The sequence below is a fragment of the Molothrus ater genome, chromosome 27, assembly GCF_012460135.2.
Source record: "Molothrus ater isolate BHLD 08-10-18 breed brown headed cowbird chromosome 27, BPBGC_Mater_1.1, whole genome shotgun sequence".
NCBI lineage: Eukaryota > Metazoa > Chordata > Aves > Passeriformes > Icteridae > Molothrus > Molothrus ater.
Genome location: NC_050504.2, coordinates 512669 through 534736, shown reverse-complemented (window position 1 = coordinate 534736; position 22068 = coordinate 512669). Strand labels below are relative to the sequence as shown.

At 48.4% G+C, this 22068-nt stretch overlaps 1 protein-coding gene across 2 annotated transcripts in view; it reads right to left on the bottom strand.

The window, feature by feature from the left end:
- LOC118696554 (acid-sensing ion channel 2) overlaps positions 1-22068 on the bottom strand; it is a 483676-nt gene that overhangs the window by 343517 nt on the left and 118091 nt on the right. The gene's annotated exons all lie outside the window — the stretch shown is intronic.

Below are 22068 nucleotides of genomic sequence, written 5' to 3'. Positions count from 1 at the left end.
CTTGGAGATTCCAGCTCATCAGACATGCAGATTCCTACTGCAGGCTTCAGTTTGCTTTAGGAATAATTCTTGGGTTTTGTACAAGTGCTTTGAACAACTTTGCTGGTTTGTGGCAGATTGCATCTTTTGAATAACCCTGGAGTCCCCATCCATTGCAAAAGCCCTGTGGAGAGCAGTCCCAAATCCACCAGAAATGCCTGAGGAGCTTGGCCAAGTACTCAGGGCAGTGAGGGGAGCAAAGGCTCTGCTGCAGGCAGATGAGTGAATTCAATACCTCAGGGGCTACAGCCGTCCAGCTTTGTCCCAAAACAGGGAGGTTTGGTCATGGGAGACTGAGGTGAGAAACTGTGGCTGTCCCTGGATCCCTGGAAGTGCCCAAGGCCAGCTTGGAGCAATCTGGGACAGTGGAATGTGTCCTTGCCCATGGCCTGGGCAAGGTGTTCATAGAGACACAGAGTCATGGAAACACTGAATGGTTTGGGTTGGGAGGGACCTCAAAACTCATCCAGTGCCACCCCTGCCATGGCAGGGACACCTCCCACTGTCCCAGGCTGCTCCAAGCCCTGTCCAACCTGGCCTTGGACACTGCCAGGGATCCAGGGGCAGCCCCAGCTGCTCTGGGCACCCTGTGCCAGGGCCTGCCCACCCTCCCAGGGAGGAATTCCCAATTCCCAATATCCCATCCAGCCCTGCCCTCTGGCACTGGGAGCCATTCCCTGTGCCCTGTCACTATTCCTAGGGATGCTTTAAGATCCCCCTGTGCTGATGGGAATGCTTTGTTTACAAATCCTTTCCTGATCCAGGTGAAAGGAAGAAGACACAGAACATGGCACCACCTCAAAGGCTTTCCCTCACCTGGCACTGCCTGGGGGAGGAGGAAGAGTGGAAATAGGGAACATTCAACTCTGCAGATTTTCAGATACAAATTGAATTTATTGAAGGAGCTCAGAACCTTCCCAGCCCATCCCTTTCAGACCCTGTTTGCCTGGGGAAAGACAAATGTCCTGTTAACCACAAACAGCACAAACTGCAACCCTGTGATCTGAGCCATGACCCTGATTAAACAGCCAGGAAATCCTGGGAGACCTCCAGAGGCAGCATCAAATTCTTTGCCTTGGGGTGAAGGAGAAGGAAACAAGGCACAGATCTGTGCAGCCTCAGAAAGGATGAGGCATTTCCAGCACTCAGGCAAAGCATGTGCAGTGACAGGAGGGAGGAGTGTAATTACCAGGGCACCCAATTTCTCTGCTCCAGGCAGGAGCTGATCAACAGATGGTTTGCAAAGAGCTCCCATTGCTCCTGGTGGTTCACACGGCATAATTAGCCCAGGAAATGTGAGCTGTGACAGGAGTCTCCCAGTCCCAGCAGCCCCAGACACAGGCAGTGACATTTTCTGATGCTGCTAACCTGAGTGCAAAAGAAAACTGCTCTGGAATGTGGAGTGGCACCAGGCTGGGGCCCCAGCTGCTCATTGCTGCCTGGGTGCTCAAAAAAACCACATCAAATGAGGAGTGTGTTGGACACATCCACTCAAAAGCAATTTTCTTCACCTGTGGCAAGACAGGAGTTTGTGAAGTGAGAACTCCAGGGAGAGCTGTACTGGGAATCTCAGAAAAACCCCGTGGTTTATTGGTGGGAACAAGACCAGAGAGAAAGAAGGAATTTGGAATTGTTCCCTGGGAGGGTGGGCAGGCCCTGGCACAGGGTGCCCAGAGCAGCTGGGGCTGCCCCTGGATCCCTGGCAGTGCCCAAGGCCAGGCTGGATGGGGTTGGAGCAGCCTGTGTTTACCCCTGGAATTGCTGTATATTCCAACAGCCCTCTCTGCAAACTGGCAGAGGCATTCCAGAGGTGCTTTGTGGTGGATATTTCACTGCCTCTTTCCTTTCAGGTCAGGAACAGAATCTGTTCCAGGAACAAAAACCTTTCTAGAAAGCCCAGGGAAGGATTTATGGCCCAGCAGTGCTGAGCAGCCTCAGTTTGTCTTGACTTCTGTTTAAATTCCTGGGCTTCCCAGACATCTGCAGACTTTCCCCTCTCAAGCGACGCTGCAAACTCACCAGAAACCAGGCTTCCATTTGGGCAGGAAATGCCAGTCCTGGAAGCCCTGCTTTGATCTCAAACCCAGCATTTTTTTTCCTTCCTGGTGGAGTCATCACACCACTTGCTTTGGGTGATGCTGGCACTTCTCTGCTCAGTGCATTGATTCCATCCCAGCCATGTCCATGGGATCAGATAAGAGACAGGATTACTCAACCACATCTCTATTGATGAGTTCTCCTGAACAGCTTTTATTTCAACAGAATGGAGCTTCTAAAGAAAAGCCCTGCTATTGACAGTTTTCCTCCTGGCTTCTCCATCCTCACCTGGAGCGGGGCCAGCTCTGGGTTTGATGTGCATTTGAACCCCTTTGAGGGGAAGGAGCTGCTCCAATTTCCCCTCCCTGTACCTTGGATCACCCATACCCATGGTTCTCTTGCCATTAATCAGCTCCATTGCACAGAGCTCTGGTTGGAATGCTGAGGCTGTACCTGCCTGGGCTCCTGAGGGCACTTCAGGGCAAGCAGAGCATCCTTGACAGAAGTTATTCTGTCTTTTTGCCTCAGGAATTGTCTGGCTCCAGCAGTAACTGCAGGTTGTGCCGTTTCATTACTGAAGAACTTTTGCTGCACCGTATTCAGGACATGAACTGTGGGGATTTCTCATCTCAGGAGTTTAATTACCTCTTTGATTGAAGCAAATGTTGTCTCAAGTGGAGAGAGGGAGGTCAGGGTTGGAATGATCTCCTCATACCCAGATTAGAAGCTCCTGTATCTGTCATTGGCTACTAATGAGGAATTTCAGATTCACCAGCTTCAAGTAATCTCCAAAATGCAGCTGAACAGTTCCAGAATGGAGATTTGACTTTGTTGCTCTGCATTTTGCACCATGCCCCTTTTTCATCTCCCTTTTGAGCTGTTTGATACTGTCTGTGCTCCTTGTGCTCTGGAAACTGCATCTGAGCTTTAGGAGCTGCGGTTGGATGATGAGTGTGATTAAACCAGCCAGAGGAGCTGGTTTCTCTCTGCTTGGTCTTGGACTTGGCTCAATTTCCTTGTAAAGGATTACAAAAAGCTCCTCAGGTCAGGGGAAACAGCTTGGTGCCATTATTTATTTATTTATTGTTCCACCATCCCAGCCCTGCCATGTTCCCCACAACACCAATTCCACCCCACCCCCCGGAGCAAAGGGGCAGGGGGATAAAATTCCCTAAAAAATGTTGCAACAACAAAAAAAAAAAAAGAAAGAAAAGAAAAGTGGGGGGAAGAAACTTCAGAAATTCCTTGGAGCTGGAAAATTTCAGTGTAAACCTCTGGTGTGGTGGGCCAGGAAAAGGCTGGACACTGGGAAGCCAGGCCTTAGTCCATTGTTGCAGTGTGATGCCATTTCCTGTTTCACCCATCCCAACCCCTCAGGTCTGCCAACCTTTCCTTTCCCCTTTGCCCTCCTGCTAAGAGCTGCCCATCAATCTTAACATTCCAGCAGGGTCATGGTGTGGTTGGCAGAAGTTCAAAAGATGCCCCTCAGGTCCGGGCTCATTGGCCTGTCCAAGTGTCTTTATCCTTTGAGCCTTCCCCTCCTCACACCTGGTTGGTGGCTCACCTGTGCCTTCCCCTCCCCCTGTCCCCAGGCTTAAAAGGAGACGGGACCATGCGGTCTGGATTCTGTTGGGAGCTGTTACAGGATTCAGAGGTCTGTCATCCTGGAATAAACTCTGGATTAAAACTCTACAGCAGAATCCTCTCCTTTTTCTCTTCACTGTCCCCTGAACCTTTTCCACCAGAGGTAAACTGCGTTTCTACTATGCCTGGATTTGTTGCGAGTGCCTAGCTGCACGATCCAGCCGGCCAAATGTATCTCTGAGGTGAAACACCACAGCTGCCGCCTTTGGCCCAGCAGCCAGGGTCAGACAGAGCCAGGCACATCCCACCCGGAAATATTGGGATTAATATTCCATAGTCCATGACTTGGTGTATCCAAAGCTGAAGTGTTGGAAGTATTTTAGCCCTGGAGACAGAAATCCTGGAGGATTCCTGAGCTCCAACCTCAGTGCAAACTCATGCTGAGCTCTAATGCGCTGCCAGAGCTCCCTACAACTTAAAAATCAGAGAGAAAATGTTCAGCAACAAAATTTGCCCCATGGTTCTCATCTTTAAAATTCTTGAACCAGGTCCTTCAGAGCTCTAAAATTTCTTGGTGAGAATTCAACCCTGAGTGCTTGAGGCTGGGAATCCAATAACTGAGGGTACTTACAACACGCCTAAAAGTAGGAATTTACTAACTAAAGTTTGCTTTGGATCATAACTCTGAAGTTTGGGTGCCTTGAAGATCAAATTGTTCAAAAAGAGACATCCTGGAGAGTGGGGATTTCTTTTTCTGAAGTTCCCTCGAGTATTTAATGGACCAGAATTTCCCTCCACAAATACCCAGATTTCCTCCTGTTCCCACTCCATTGCAGCAGGATTTCACCAGCTCCTCTCATGAGTAAAACATTCATCCATGACCTTTCAGGAGGAATTCAGCTCTTCCAAGGGACATTTTTTCCTCTACCCAGCCCCTCCCTTATGAGGGCCCCTCTCTTGCCAGGCTGATTTCCTGAGCAGAAAAACACAGCTGAAAAAGGGACCTCAGCCCAGCCTTTGAAATATCCTCCAGGAGAATCCTTCCAGCCTTAAAACCCCTGCACATCTTCAGGGCACCAAGTATGGAATCAGAAAATAGAATCTGAGACTGGTTTGGGTTGGAAGGGAACTTAAATCCCACCCAGTGCCACCCCTGCCATGGCAGGGACACCTCCCACTATCCCAGGCTGCTCCAAGCCCCAGTGTCCAGCCTGGCCTTGGGCACTGCCAGGGATCCAGGGGCAGCCCCAGCTGCTCTGGGCACCCTGTGCCAGGGCCTACCCACCCTGCCAGGGAACAATTCCCAATTCCCAATATCCCATCCATCGCTTCCCTCTGGCAGTGGGAGCCATTCCCTCTGTCCTGTCCCTCCATCCCTTGTCCCCAGTCCCTCTCCAGCTCTCCTGGAGCCCCTTCAGGCCCTGGCAGGGGCTCTGAGCTCTCCCTGGAGCTTCTCCTCTCCAGGTGAGCCCCCCCAGCTCTCCTAGCCTGGCTCCAGAGGGCTCCAGCCCTGGGATCATGTCCATGGCCTCCTCTGGACCCATCCCAGCAGCTCCAGGTCCTGCCCGCTCAGAGTCCCAGCCCTGGAGTGAGCTCTGCTGCTGGGGTCCCAAGGGGCCACAGGGGGACAATCCCCTCCCTCAATCTGCTCCCACTCCCTTTGGGTGTAGCCCCAGGTGTTTTGCCTCCTGGGCTGGCAGTTCACCATGGGGGCTCATGTCCCTTTCCCTTCTCCCTTTATTCTGTCTGTGTGGGCAGGACAGGGATGGGAACAGGGGCAGGGACATCCTGCCTGGCCCAAGGGAACAAACAGGAGCCAAATCCTGCCTGAACAAAGTGAAACAGGTTGTGACAATGCCAGAGCTTCAACCCCAGCCCAAACCCAGCCTGAATTTTCCAGACTGCATTTTCTGCATCCTCCCTTGAAGCACCTGCTCCTCCTGGCAGGGCAGTTCCCAGCAGGACCCTGCAGGGTCACCCAGTGGACCACAGCTGCCACCTCTGGGCCACACTGGCTCCAAATGGGTCCCAGTTGCCACCAGAGATGCAGACAGATAAAGGACTCTGGGCTGTCACCACAGAAGCTGCTCTGGGTTCAGCTGAGGTGGGGTAGGAGCTTCCCAGCTCTGCCATCAGCTGGCACCACTGATCAGATCCTTGCTGTCTAACCTGGTTCTGTCAGAACAGCTTTAAAAAATTCAACAAACAAAACCCTACCATTAGCAATGTTTTAAGCTAATCCAGATCATTTTGATAGAACTGGGCTAGGGAGGAATTCCAGCTGTCACAGCAGGAGCAGGGCTGGCCCCTGGCTAGGGACAGGGCTGTGGGCAGGTGGAGCAGGACACAGAGCTGAAACTTTTCCTTGAGGAGCTGGGGTGGCTGGGCAGGACAGGGCTGGGCCAGCCCTGGGTGCCCAGGTGGCTGCAGAGCTGCTCCACAGGCAGGGCCACACCAAGACTGGGCCTGAACTGGGTGCAGAACAGGACAGAGGTGAAAGAACTGCAGGTGCCAGCTTGCCTTGTGCCCCAAGCCTGTGCCAGCCAGGAGCCCTGGCACGGCCAGGGGAGGCTGAGGGCTGAGCCTGGTGGGAAGGGCACTAAACTGTAGTGGATATTTGTGCCGCCGACAAAGGGCAGAAATGATGAGGAGGACTCCATCTTATCACAAGGCTAATTAATGACTTTATTATACTATATTATTCTATACATCTAAAACTGAACCTGCCCAGCACTCAACCCTGCACACACTGCCCAGAATCTCGTGGCTGTCAGTGACAGTCCTGACACACACACACACACCTGGCCCTGACAGGCCAAGGAAACAAAACTCCATCACTGTGGGTAAACAATCTCCATGTTGCATTCTACTTGGGCACAAACACAGGCACAGCAAATGAGATAAGAATATTCTTGGGCAGAATTCTGCCTTGCTTTTGTCTGTGAAGGGAAATGTGGGGCTCCACACTTGGCCCTAATAAGCCAAGGAACCAAAACCCCATCACTGTGGGCAAACAATCTCCATATTGCATTTTACTTTGGCAAAACACAGGCACAGCAAATGAGATAAGAATATTCTTGGGCAGAATTCTGCCTTGCTTTTCTCTGTGAAGAGAAATGTGGGGCTACACACCTGGCCCTGATAGGCCAAGGAAACAAAACACCATCATGTGGGTAAACAAAACCCCATCACTGTGGGCAAACAATCTCCATACTGCATTCTACTTTTGCACAAACACAGGAACAGCAAGTGATAAGAATTGTTTTTTCTTTCTCTGAGGTTCAGAGAATGTGAAACCCAGAAATATTCTTGGGAAGAATTGTGCCTTGTTTTTCTCTGTGAAGAGAAATGTGGCAACACTGAACTGTGCCACCATCACTGCTGAGCACTGCCCTGGTGTGACATTATCAGGGTGACAGCAGCATTCTGGTGATGATTCACCCTGGGCTCATGGGGCTGGATAATTCAATGTTTCAGTGATACCATGCAGGAGTTCAGGCAGAGCAGCAAATGCTGCCTCAGACTCAGCTCCCAGCCCTGCTCAGGAGCCTGCATCTGGGTGATCACAGAATCATGGAATCAGGGAATTGTTAAGACTGGAAAAGACTTTTAAGATCATCAAGCCAAACCATCAAGCTGATGTGATGTTCCTTGAGCAGCCCAGCTGTTGCCACCACTGTGATAGTAAAGTGTGCAGCTGCAGTGAGAGGAATCCTTGACCCAATTCAGTTTATCCTATGTCTAGGCAGGAGTAAATGAGTGAGGACACAGTTCCCTGTGTGCAGGTGAGGCTCTGGCACACAGAGACTTTAAGGAGCAGATTTCTGGCTGTGCATGAATTAGAAGTGGGGACAAATCTTCTATGTAGGTGCCAATCTCACCTCAGCTGTGGGCACTTCCAGTCACTGGAAAGTCAAAGCAGTGCACGACCATCCACAAATCCCCCAGGGACTTTGACTAACAACAGCCTCCCTTCTGACCAGCTGCTGGACACCTCTGCTCCACCAGCTGTGCTCACAGCAGTGACCTTGCCATGGCACTGCTGGACTTGGATAAACTCATTTTGACTCTGCCTTGGGCATTACTGTGCCTCTGCCTCACAGATGAGAATTCTGTGCTCCTGCAGCAGTCTCTGCCTCACAGACAAGGATTTCTGTGCTCCTGCAGCAGCTCCTCCAGCTGCTCCACTATTGGAATAACTATCAATATAACCAGACAGGATGTACCTGGGCTTGTCTGGCCCTTGCTGCTTGACCAAAAGGTGGCAGCTGTGGTGGTTTCACCTCAGAGACACCTTTGGCTGGCTGGATGCGGCAGCTGGGCACTTGGGACATGTCCAGGCCTGCAGGAGCTCAGGTTTCCCTCTGGCAGAGAAGCTTTAAGGCAAGGTAAAGGAAAAGGAGTTGGTTCTGATGGAGGGTTTGGGTCCAGAGCTTTATTCTGGCCCTCAGGCCTCTGAATGCAGCACCAGCTCCAACAGAACTCCCTGAGCCCGTGGCTGCTGCTCCTTTAACCCCGGGGAGAGGGGCAGGGAAGGGGCAGGGAGCCACCAAGCAGGGACAGGAGGGGAGGGACAAAGGGACAAAGGGACAAAGGACACCTGGATGGCCCAATGCCCCCCAGGGGTAGAGGGCATCCTTTGAATCTGCCAATCACTGATGCCCTTCTGGAATGCCAGGATTGACAGACAGTGCTGGGAGGGGTCAGGGTGAGGAAAGGAGATGTGATTGACACACCTGGGGAAGAAATCTTCAGGGGAGAAACCCAGCGTATCTGAGGTAAACCATGACATCACACTGCAACACTCCACCAGCCCCAGTTTATCCCAGTTTGTCCCACCAGGAGTCAGAGCTTTTAGGTGGATTAGCAGCAGATCTCTGCAGCTGCCTGGGGGTAACAGAGGTGGCTCCAGGGTTCTGGACCTTAAAAACTGCCTCAGAGCTTCAGACAGAATGGGCTGGGGGAGCTCTCTCCGGGCTTCCTCCCACATTTCCGTGCAAACAGGTTTGTTTATCCTTTGTAAACACAGACAAATCCAGCAAAAATTTGCCTTGTTGACTCGAGGAAGTAATTTGGTGTTGCAGCAATTGTCAGACACGGTGGCACCATCTGCCACGCTCACATGACTGCAATTTGCCAGACACTGCATCACCTCCCTGTTTCCAATTATCCTTTTCCCTGAACAAAGCCTGTCTTTAACACAATGCTGCTACATCCAAGGGAAAGGAGGAATAATAATCACTGTTTACCATTATCCAGCAATACATTATTCATGTTTCCCTCTCTTAGCAAAATCTTCCTTAATATCAAGTGGTACATACTGGGGGGAATGGCAGAGCCTCTGGGACTCCAGATGACTTTGCACTGCTGTCGTTAGCATAGGCTCTCAAATTAATCAGGATATTCATTATGGAGCAATTGCACTGCAAGGGCTTCTTGGGGAGCAGGTGCAGCTTCACCTGGAGTGGGAGCACAGCACCAGAAGCAGCTCCTGTGGCAGTGGCACAGGGACCTAGCCCCCAGTGCCATGGACCCTGATAACCCAGTGTGAAAAATGCATGTATTTTATGATTGACTTTTCACAAATATTAAAATGAATATTATATGTGTTGTGTTAGAAAGTTATGCTGTATTAATTCTCTTAAGTAGTGTGTTAAATATAGTTTTAGGTTATAACAAAATTAGAAACGATGCTATGTAAGAGACTTTTTTCAAAGAAAGGATTCACAGTGAGATAGCAGCCACAGGACACCTGAATCTTTCAGAGGAAAAGAATTTATTGTTCTCTTATCAGAAGAAACAAACTTCTTCCTGCCTTGCTCAGTCCTGAAGATGCTGTCAGGATTCAGAGGAAGAAGCTGACACTGCCCAGACAGAATCCTGTGTTTGAATGGAATTTATGCATCATGGATGAGGTGTATGAATATGCAAAAGGCTGTTGCTTTTAAGGGTTAATCCTCTGTTAACATTGGTCCTTTTTTGGGCTTATTTTGCCCAGAAAGAGGTACCCAGACTGTCCATAACTCTTCGTTTTTATTTTTTGTCTTATATTGTCTTATATTGTCTTATATTGTCCTAATCCAAATTGTCCAAAATTTTTATTACTCTGATTATAGTGCTATTTTTATAACCATTTTATTACTATTAAACATTTAAAATATTAAAAACAAGTGATTGGTGTTTTTCACACCTAGGCAGGGCCACAGCAGTGCCAGGGTGTTCTGAGGGCTGGCACACTCCAGGGGTGGCCACAATGATGCCCCTCTGGATCCTGGAACCCCAGGTCAGGTCAGAGCCACATTACATTGTATGTCAGGATTTCTCAAGGATCACACACACCCCAGGCACAGCTCCAGCTGCTGGGATGGGATTGTCCAACTGCCAGCTCACAGCCTGGAGGTCCCCAAGCAGCCCTGGAACAGCTCTGCACCAACAACAGCAAAGAGGTCACAGGCAGGTGCCAAAAACAAACCAAAGCAGGCAGGGAGCTGGGCAGGAGTCAGGCTGTTCTAGCCAAGTCAGGCTGTTCTAGCCATGAAAAAGAGATCCAACAGAACTTATGTGGGATCACTCATACAGAGACACAATGCTGGGGCCATACAATGTCTTGACTGGAAATGAAAGACTCACTGAGTTGAGATGAAAGCCAGAAACTTTCAGGGTGAAAGAAGACCAAGATGTTCATAAAATATTAATAAGAAACTGGAAAGATGGCTTTTGCCCAGAGAGGTTGTGGACTCCACATCCCTGGCAGTGTCCAAGGCCAGGCTGGATGGAACATGGAGCAGCCTGGGACAGTGGAAGGTGTCCCTGCCATGGCAGGGGTGGCGCTGGGTGGGCTTTAAGGTCCCTTCCCAGGAAACCGCTCCATGATTGCCAGCAGGTGTTCCAGATTGCAAGGCAAGATGTTTTCCATTACCATCTGTATGGCAGTTGTCTTTTGTCAAGTGGGCAGTTTGCCTTATCTCTCTCTCTCTTTGAGTGTCACACCTCCCTCGGGAGGGGACACTGCTGATAACAGCTATGGAATGTCCCTGCATGGCTGATAAGAACTACAGCATCCCATTGGGAGATGTGAGCCCAGAGGGAGGAGCCAAGCATTCCTACCCAGATATAATCTGGAGATTCTGGAACACCAGCACAGCTTCTCCACTGGATTTCCCAGAGGAACAGCAGCTGCCTCTTCTTCCCCTGGATCTTCAGAGGAAGAGACTGCACCTTTCTCCAGGATCCCTGCTCCAGCAGAACCAGCCCTGACACTGCAGGAGGGCTGAGCCACAATTCCAATGGGACTGTGCCAACAGCCTGACCCACAGGGTGTCAGGCTGGGTTCTGACTCTGGCAGTGTTGTTCTAGTGCACTGCATTGTTTATTTTATCCTTTTATTTTTCTTCTCTATTAAAGAACTGTTATTTCCTCCTCCCATATTTTTTGTGTGAGAGCCCCTTAATTTAAAATTCATAGCAATTTAGAGGGGTGGGGAGGGTTTACATTCTCCATTTCAGGGGGGGCTCCTGCCTTCCTTAGCAGACTCCTGTCTTTCCAAACCAAGACAGCAGGGACCAAGGGAATTGGTGCATTCCAGGTTGTGTGATGTCCCCAGCCAAGGACAGCTTTCCCAGCTGAGACATTTCAGTGCCATTCCCTAAGGAGCCAGAGGGATTTCTGCTGTTCCCAGCTGGCAGGAATTGTGTGGGAAGGACGGTGGAGGACGCAGGGCTCTGCCATGGCCCTCACACCTTCACCTGCCACGCTCCAGTGACTCCTCCATTAAATCTTAAAGGGCTTCTGCATAAAACAGAAGGGCAAGGACTTAAAGTTTAACAACTGTGACCTTTCACAGCCAAACAAACTCCCCAGCCAAAGGAAACTTCCAGTACCTCCTCAGTCCTAGGAACTCTCCAGGCTTCCTTAGTCCTTGGAATAGGTCCCAGGGCAGGTTTTCCTCCGAGTTTATTCTTGCAAATAGCAAAAGCAGCTGTTTGCAATGACCAAATCCAATGTCTTCAGCCAATTTCTGGAGCAGATGCTTTAATAAACATGTTCAGCCAGAATGACCCAACCCCAGGGACAAGGCTGGTGCTTCCAGCTGCTCCAACATTCATATCACAAATCTAAATCTAGGAAAAATAGAAACACAGGAAGTGCAGATTGGTCCTGCCTCTCCTACCAAGCCTTGCTCAGCTGATTCTGGAGTGAGTAAAGAGGAAGAATTGCCTTTGGTTCAGAGCAAAGCTGGCACATCCTAAAGAGTCTTCTTTAGCTGGAGGTGCTGGGGGTCAAGCAGAATTCCAGACAGTGGAAATAAGGCCTGCACCCTCCTGGGCCAATTCTGTCTCTGTTTCATCACCAGAAAAATTCTGATCCTGGAATGAAACCAGGAAAACTTGTGCACTTGAAAGCTTCTGTAAATTCAAAAGCAAAACTGTAACTTCTACTGAAATCATTCCATTGGGAATTTCTGCCAAAAAATAACACAAGGAGAGAGAGAGAGCAAGAGCCAGAGAGGGCTCCATGCTTTAAACATTCAGCTGTTCCTAATCCCCATGCCTATACACTGCTCTGGAAACCTCAATCTTGGTTGTTTCAAATTCCACCTTGTAAACACACAGTTTACTGAAGCTTTATTAAATGCAATCTACCCTTCATTCTCAAATTTGCAAACCTATTACAAGTTGCAAATGATCTTTTATTGATTTTTCCCTTTATAGACTTGTTACTTTGTTTATCTGGGAGCTAAGGGCCTGCTGGACAGAAGGCTCATTTACTGCAAGTTGGATGAAAATAAGTCCAGCAGTAGCTGCTTAATTGTTCCGAATTATTATTGTTAATTGGGATTGTGTCTTTGATTTCCTGAAAGGAGTGATTTAATTGCACTGCACCTTATTAGCAGTATCTTTGATTACTGGGAGCTTCGAGTGGCACCAACCTGTAGCAAACAGAGCCTTGAGTGAATGTTTTGCCAAACATCACCGAAGGAGACAGAGGTAACGTTGGTGTTAGGGAAAACAGAAGGGCAAACAAGGGATGGAGAAGGACAGGAAATTCCTCCCAAGCAGGAGCACCTGAGTCTGAAAGGAGAAGAGGGGGGAGCTCAAGTTCAGTCCTTTAGGTCACAGAATCATCACCATTTATAGAAACAGGTCGACCCCCATGGCAGGGAGGAATGATGAGGAGGACTCCATCATATCAGAAGGCTTATTAATAACTTTATTATACTATATTATTCCATACTATACTACACTATGTTACATTACATCTAAACTGAATCTGCCAAGCCCTCAACTGCACAGAATCTCGTGACTGTCAGCCCACAGTCCTGATGATGAGGTCTCTGGTGTTGAGATGACCCCGAGGTGTTGGAAAGTCTCTTTTTCCCAGCCCTGAGACCAAAGAAGAAGACAGGGTTCCTTGGCTCTGCTTCTCAAGGTTGTTTATTTTCTGTTATCTATTCCATTCTCTCTCTGACCTGCTGAGATCTGTCCAGCACGTTGGTTCATGGCACACTGACTGCCCTTGGGGTGGTGTTGCCTTTTTATACTAAAAACTACCTCTACTTTATTTACAATAATTTTCCAATACCTATCACCTATGTTAGACAGTCTGTCTCTACTCTAAACCAATCCAGAAGTGCCACCATCACAGCAGAAGATGGAGGACAAGAAGAAGAAGGACAGGACATGCCCAGATTCCTCCATCTTGCCTCTTGAACCCCCATTCTAAAAACCCCCAAAATTCTACATTTTCACCCTGTGATAAATTCACTGTCATTCTACTCAAACTCTTGTGGCTTGTAACTCCTCACACAAAGTTGGTAATTGTTTCCATGGCCTAAAATCAAAGGCACAGGTGTCTGTGACTCTGTGCCAAGGTCTCTGAGTCCCCTGTCAGGCCCTTGAGTCCTCAAGGGCAGCCAGAGCAATATCCTGGGTTCCGAGATCCTGACACACACACACACACACACACACACACACACACACACACCTGGGCCTGACAGGCCAAGGAACCAAAACACCATCACTGTGGGTAAACAATCTCCACATTGCATTCTACTTTGGCACAACACAGGCACAGGCACAGCAAATGAGATAAGAATTGTGTTTCCTTCTCTGAGGTTCAGAGAATGTGAAACCCAGAAATATTCTTGGGAAGAATTGTGCCTTGCTTTTCTCTGGGAAGGGAAATGTGGCGACAACCATTGGAAGAGACCTTCAAGTTCAGCTGGTGCCACCATCAGTGGGGCAGCACCATAACCCCAATAAACCACTGCATTCCCAAGGCCATATCCAGACTCCTGGGGGAAGCTCCAGACAGCCTTTTTCTCTGCAGCATGAGCTGCTATCATTCACCAGTTGGCAGAGCTGTGCTCAAACCTCATCTCAGATGATTCTGAGGGAAGGAAGCCACTGACAAAAAGGCCAAATGTGTCACAGGGAATGTCCTCAGGGTCGCATTATTTGGAAGGGAAGTTGCCTGGCTCCTATCACTGAAGAATCTCTTCTGGGAAGGAAAACATTACTGCAGTATTGAATTGCACGGAGAGATTTACGATCTAATTTAAAGATGCAGGGATTTATTTGTTAATTGTAATAAACAGCAAGTTCATTACACTCCGGCCTCCAAAGCAGCAGCATCTCCTAGACAGGGAATAAAATACTGATTTCATTCACTTTCAGGGCAGAAGTTCATCAGGGGGGTGCCAAGAACTGAGCACAAAACCACCACTCCCCCCTGCCAGAAAATGTCTTTTAATGGGAACAAACACATGAGGAAGGAGGCTCTTCCTTTGGAAGGCCCACCTAGTTCCTGGGAGCACCACACAAGGGGTTCTAAGAGTTTGTTTGATTTCTAATGATGTTACTCTGGTTTATTGGCCAGTAAATTAAACTCAGTTCCCCAAGCTGGGTCTGTTTTGCTCAAGGCAGGAGCTGTTGGCTGATCTCTCCTTGTCCTTATCCCGACACAGAGCCTTTCATCCCATTTCCTCTGCCCTGTCCAGTTGGGAAGTGCAGGGACAGAGCAGCTTTGGGAGCACCTGGAATCCAGCCACAGCCAACCCACCAGGGCCTGAGCACTCCAAGGGAATTTTTGAGTGTGAATAGGACCAAAATTTGTGAGGAAAAAGGTTCACATTTCCCTACTTGCTATTCCTCCATGGCTTTTCCAGGGCAGTATCACACTTAGAAGCCTTTCCAGGGACTTCACTTGGCTGCTTTGTTGTGGTAACACCTTGATCTTTCTTAGCACTTAAACCATTTAAATGACATTTCTATTTTGTTTTGTATTTATTTATATTTATGTATATATATTTCAGTCCTTCCTTGACGTGTAGACTTAGCCTTGAAACTTAAATCCTTTCAGGATGTTGCCTGTTAAGAGCTTGTTTTCCTGTGACCAGGAATATTCACTGGAAAATGGCATTGGCCTCTTCCTCCAGTGTGAATGGAAAGATTTAGGAGCTGGTTCATTCAGGAGATCCTCTTCTTCAGCATCTGATGCTTGGCAATGATTCATTATTAAGGGGACGTGTCCATGTCAGGGGCTTTTGCTGTTGACTTGTGCAATTTGCTGATTTTATCTGCAAACACCAATTTAATGGCTCCTCTGATCCAGGGGCTGAGCTCCAAATGACACTCTGGTGAAAATCAAGGAAGTGTTTGAAGGAATTCAGTGGGAAAAAAGAGAGGAAAATAGAAGATCCAAATCAGATGCTGAAAAAAAGGAAACCTCTCCCAAAAGCACAAATCCTGCTTGGCAGAATGAATTCAGTTCCACAGGGAAAGAATTTTATCTCTCATATTTTTCTGGCCTTCTTTGGAGTTTTTTGGCCCTCTGGAGTACAGGACTGAGTGGTGACAAGTGAGTCCCTGACTTGATTTCAGGCCACCATTTCTGACTGGTTTTCCACTGGGAAAACCTGGAGAAACATCAGTGAGAGGAATTTACATCTGACAGCCTTGGATGCTTTTCAGCCTTCACAGAGACATAGACTCTGCTGGGCTCGGGGCTTTTTTCCTCCCCATTCCCTCTTTTTCCTGGCCCCAGTCTTGCCACAGAGCAGGCACCATTCCCAGCACAATGAACCAGATCAGCTCACGGCACAACAAGAAGAGATCATGGAATGATGAATCCCAGAGTGGTTTGCGTTGGGAGGGACTTCAAGAATCCACCCCTGCCATGGCAGGGACACCTTCCACTCTCCCAGGTTGCTCCAAGCCCTGTCCAACCTGGCTGTGAATATTTCCAGGGATCCAGGGGCAGCCACAACCTGTGCCAGTGTCCCCCCACCTCAATGGGAGAAGTGAGGGCAGGAGCTTCCCTTTCTTTGCAGGAAGGGTGTTGTGGTGTTGTGCGGGTCCCCAGGATGAGGTGAGAGATGAGAATTGACTCCAAGTTCTCAGAAGGCTGATTTATTATTTTATGATATGATGTTATGTTTATGTTATGTTAATGTTATGTCATATGTCATATGTCATGTTATATTAAAAGAAATTATATACTAAAATTATAAAAAAGAGAGAGGGCACATCAGAAAGCTGGAAAAGAATGAATAATAAAAACCTGTGACAGACTCAGAGAGTCTGACACAGCTGGCTGTGACTGGTCATTAAGTTAAAACAATTCACATGCTGGGTAAACAATTCTCCAAATCACATTCCAGAGGAGTAAAACATGGAGAAATTGAAGCTTCCCAGCTTCCCATGAGAAGAAATCCTGGTGAAGGGATTTTTCATAAAATATCACAGTGACAGAAGGGACAGGGGTTTGTTTCTTCCTCCCTTCCTTACTCACACGGACTTCACCCCTCTGCCCAGAGCTGGAACAGTCCCCAGGCACTGTGAGTGCAATTTCTCCCACTCTTACCACTCAATACTACTCAGGTTCTGCAGCTTAGAAAGTGTTGTCCCTAAAAAGGAAAGCCTCATACTGCATCTCCTCCAAAAATTTTACCCCAACTTTCTTAAGGAATTAAGGCAAAAACCCCTGTTTTCTTTGGGAGGCAGAACTGCTGTCCTTTGCAGTATCTTGATTTTCTTCCAAAATGCTCCAAACCTTCCAAATATTTTTATTCTATTTTCAGTAAAATGCTATTTTTTAATTACCATAATTTCCCTGTAAGAACAGGCTCTCACTGCTAAATATGAAGGGTGGATCCACCATCTGGACAACAGACTCTGGATGCAGAGAAAACAAAAGCAGAACAATCTGGTGTCATTGCTCTTCAAAACATCAGAATTCTTCTTCACAATTTTACAACTTGGGGAGCTTTCAGACTGGACAGAGGGAGGTTTGATGTTGAAAATTCCCTGTTCTGCAGCCCAGCATGGGGTTTTCAACAGGCCTGGAGGACCATGGAAAACACACAGGCAGAGCTTTGCTTTAAAGGCAGAGTTGGGTTCTGCAGAGATTTGCAGGAGAGTGCTCAGGGCTCTGATGGAGCAGCCACAGCTTCTCTGGACACCCTGTGCCATGGCCTCCTCACCCTCAGAGAGAAGAATTTCTTCACAATATCACATCAACCCCTGCCCTCTGGCAGTGGGAGCCCATTGTCCCCTCTCCTGTCACTACTTTTTTAGCAGCCTCCCTTAGGTGCTGGAAGGCCACTATGAGCTCTCCCAAAGCCTCCATTTTCCATGTTATGTTCTAATAGATCAATTAATTAGAACTATATTAAATAGATATTCTTTATCCCCCTCAGGGGCGGATCAATGCTATGAGATGGAGCACAAAGGTGCTGAGCTATTCCACATTCTGCAGCCCAGACAGAATGGAAAAGCAGATCCTGCTGTTCCCCTTTGTTTTGGCCTCTGGCAGCACCTGCCTGGGCTCTGGGGTTAAACCTGCCCAGCTCTGTCACAGCTCAGCACAGGATGTTTGAAAGGCAGGGGAAAGGCAGGAGGCAGAAGAATAAATTCAAAGGGAGGAGGTTACAGGAGCTGAACTGAAAATCATCCCTGGCAGTGCCCAAGGCCAGGCTGGACATGGCTTGGAGCAGCCTGGGACAGTGGAAGGTGTCCCTGCCATGGCAGGGATGGCACTGGGTGGGCTTTAATGTCTCTCCAACCCAAACCATTCCATGATTCCATAAGTCCATGGTTCCAGCTGTCTCAGGTATCCTAGCTGATTATCACTGCCATAAAGTCCCGAATCCTCAACCACGTCAGATGGAAAAGAGGGTATTAAGATGGTCACCACTTTAATTGAAAATACAGATTAAGTGGAAGTGCCTGAGAAGGTACTGCCAGTCCATAACCAACTCACCTCTTTTTAACCCAAATCCCAGGTGGACAGCTCAGATTCACAACTCAACAGAGTCAATCATAAAGTTGTTTCATTAAAAAAGCACAAATACAAAGAGTATCAACAGAGAAAAAATTTTGAGTTCTGCCTTTGGATCGAAAATGTTTTAAATAAAGCCTGGGGGAAACAAACCCGTGGATTTGCTTAGTGAGGTTGGAGAGAAGAAAACAGGATCCACAAAAAAAAAGAAATTAGAAAATAACTAATATTCTCTAAAGCACTTTTCCAGGCCTTTAAGTCAATCAAAAGCATGTTGGCAAATCCTGCCCAGGAGCTCCAAGAGCCCTTTGGTGCCACTCTGGGTGCAGCAGTTCTGGGCACACAGAGAAAGCTCCAGGCACTGCTCCGGGGCTGAGGGGGCAGCAGCAGCTGGACCACACCATGTTGTCGGTAAAATTTGGCACAATCTTTAAATTATTAACCTGCTCCAGAGATTTTTCTTTACTTGCTCTATATCCTTGACTCCTTCACCAGAATTTGTGAGGAGTTTGCTAAGTGGGTTAAGAGGGCTAAGAACCAATTCCACATTTCCCTGCACGTGCCACGTGTGACACTTCCTGTCCCTTCTGCTCCATAAACAGAATCCCAGAATCACAACATGGTGTGGTCCAGCTGCTGCTGCCCCCTCAGCCCCGGAGCAGTGCCTGGAGCTTTCTCTGTGTGCCCAGAACTGCTGCACCCAGAGTGGCACCAAAGGGCTCTTGGAGCTCCTGGGCAGGATTTGCCAACATGCTTTTGATTGACTTAAAGGCCTGGAAAAGTGCTTTAGAGAATATTAGTTATTTTCTAATTTCTTTTTTTTTTGTGGACCCTGTTTTCTTCTCTCCAACCTCACTAAGCAAATCCACGGGTTTGTTTCCCCCAGGCTTTATTTAAAACATTTTCGATCCAAAGGCAGAACTCAAAATTTTTTCTCTGTTGATACTCTTTGTATTTGTGCTTTTTTAATGAAACAACTTTATGATTGACTCTGTTGAGTTGTGAATCTGAGCTGTCCACCTGGGATTTGGGTTAAAAAGAGGTGAGTTGGTTATGGACTGGCAGTACCTTCTCAAGCACTTCCACTTAATCTGTATTTTCAATTAAAGTGGTGACCATCTTAATACCCTCTTTTCCATCTGACGTGGTTGAGGATTCAGGACTTTATGGCAGTGATAATCAGCTAGGATACCTGAGACAGCTGGAACCATGGACTTATGGAATCATGGAATGGTTTGGGTTGGAGAGACATTAAAGCCCACCCAGTGCCATCCCTGCCATGGCAGGGACACCTTCCACTGTCCCAGGCTGCTCCAAGCCATGTCCAGCCTGGCCTTGGGCACTGCCAGGGATGCAGGGGCAGCCCCAGCTGCTCTGGGCACCCTGTGCCAGGGCCTGCCCACCCTCACAGGGAGGAATTCCTTCTAAATATCCCACCTAACCCTGCCTTCTGGTAGTGGGAAGCCATTTTCTCTTGTCCTGTCACCCCAGACCCTTTCCCCAGTCCCTCTCCATGTTTCTTGTAACCCCTTCAGGTCATGGAAGGTCACAGTTAAGTCACCTCAATTCTCCAGGCTGAGTCCAACATCCCACATCTGTTGGGGTCACCTCACGTGTCCAGCTGTCCAGGAATGCCCAGGAAGGCCAGGATGGAGCTGTCTGGAGATGGTCCAGCAACACAGGACCTGAGCTCACAAGTACTTTAATGCTGGGTGCAAAGGGCAGGAGCTGCTCCTCCAGCACAGGTGATTTACAGGTGGCTGAGGAGGATGAAACCTCTCACAGTTCCAGCAGGAAAAGCTTAGAGGAGCTCTACAGCAACTCTGTCTGTACCTCTGAGGTAACGGAGGCACGAGCCAGTCCAGAGGAGAATTCCATGTAGAAAGGGTACTGGGATGGAGAAAATCCTTACAGAGTGTTCTGGTTTGAAAGCAAAACCAGTGAGAGACTCCAAGTCAGAAATACAATCTATTAGGAAAAGGGAAAAAACCCCAAATAGATGCAATAATACAAAAGAAAAAAAACACTGACAGAGTCAGAATACAACCTGACACCCTGCTAGTTAGGGTGGTGGCAGCAGTCCGGATGAAATGGTCTTGTTGAAGTGGTGATCCTGTAGAAACCATCTGGTAGCTCTTGTCCTCTGGAAGACCGGTGGGTAAGGGTGGCCGTTCCTCTGGGAATCCAGTGGAAAGACTGCTTGTGGTGTCCCAAAACTCAGATTATAGCCAGCTGGGGATGCTTAGCTCCTTTCTGCTGGGTGGAGCATCTCGCAATGCGCTGATATCGTTCTGAGTCATGCGGTGGGTCCTTGATTATCCGTTGAACAGAAACGGCTCCCAGAGGGAGTCATCTCTGAGTTATGTGGCAAGACATGGATGGCCCCATTAACAGGAGATAAGGAAAAAACAATGCCCCTCCTGGTTTCAGCAGCTCTTGAGGATGGGTGTCCTAGGGTGACGTTATGATGCTTGTATCCCCATCCGTGTGTTCTGTTTATGCTGGATATCGAGTTCTGTGCCTTCAAGACTGGCTGTGAAGAGCGAATGTTGTGTTTTGGTTTTGCTATCAGCTGCTCCCCCACGGCTGGCGGGACACAGAGACAGGGCAGTACATGGTGCTGCTTTTGCTTTTTGCTTTGCTTTCCACTTTGCTCTTGCTTCTGCTTTGCTCCTGCTTTGCTCTTGCTTTTTTGCTCCTGCTCATTAGTTAGTTTAGCTAAACAGTCCAAATTTCTTCCTGGACTGTTTCTCCTTTCCCTTTTTTGGACCTACTCGGACCTGCTCCGGACTGGGACCTGGGAAACACCGAGAGTCTGCACCTTGTGGCCAAGGTGCAGCAGCTGCCCCAGCGCAGGAGGGACTGATAACAGAGCGAGCACTCCCAGAGAGACTTTCTGAATTGGTCATCTTTTTCAGAGGGGTGACAGAGTGGTGTCACCTGGTATTGTTCATTTTGTGTACTGGGGGTGCTGTGCCTGGTAAATAAACAGGTTCTTTCCACTTCTCTCCAAGGAATCCTTCCTGAACCGATTGGGGCAGGAGGGGCCGTGTGGGTTTTCTTTCTGGAGGGGCCCCCTTTTGGAGGTTTTCTCCCAAATTTGCCCTAAACCAGAACAATGGGAATAGAATACTTTTTTATTCTGTAACCTAGGACACAGAGCCAAGCTTGTGTGCAGGAGAGGAAAAGGCATCACCTGCCTGAGTGGTCTTTTCCCAGAACTAAGGGGAAACTAAGGAAAATTGGCTGAGTGTATAAAGTTGGCTGAGTGAATAAAATTGACTGAGTACATGAAACTGTCTGAGGGCCTCAGATGGCCTCTGGTACCCTGGTGCACACACACCCCACACAAGAAGTCTGTGGTATTTCTGCAGAAGGGTTGGCAAATTACAAAGCTACTCATGATTAAAATTATTGCCCGAGCTGATGGGAGCTCTGCAGCCATGGCAGGTGCTTTATTTCTGCCTCAGAGGGCCCACAACTTATTCTGGGTCTAAAATAGACTGGCAAGGTTCAGGGAAGGACACGGGTGGAGCAGCCTTGCGTCCTTTATGTGTAGGAGTGCTCAAAAAAAGTAAGAGAGTGGTGGAGTATAAGAGGCATTTGAACTTAAAGGTTGGGATGAGGTTGTGGCTTCCCCCTGGAAGTGTCCAAGGTCAGGCTGGACAGGGCTTGGAGCACCCTGGTCTAGTGGAAGGTGTCCCTGCCATGGCAAGAGGATGGACTGAGATGATCTTTAAGGTCCCTTCCAACCCAACCCATGAGATTCCATGATTCATTCTAAACACTTGTCATTTCGTTGAAGGACATCACAATTCCTGCCACACTTGGCAAGTCCTACCGTGTCTTTGTTTCCCTTGGTGCAAAGCAGGAGCATTTGTTGAAGCGCTGAAGGTGATCCCTGGAACCAGTCCTTGGAAGCATTGCAGGGCTATCCCCAGCTGGGGTCTCTGTACAAATCACAAATGGGCTGGGACTGCTGGAGTACACCTCTCGAGCTGTTGTATTTTCCAGCATCAGTCTCATGACATGGTGATGACAATGGGAACCTGCCAGCAGCTCATGTCCCCAGCAGCAGACCAAGAACTTAATGTTACAACTCACTTGAAAAGTTTTTTGACCAGTCAC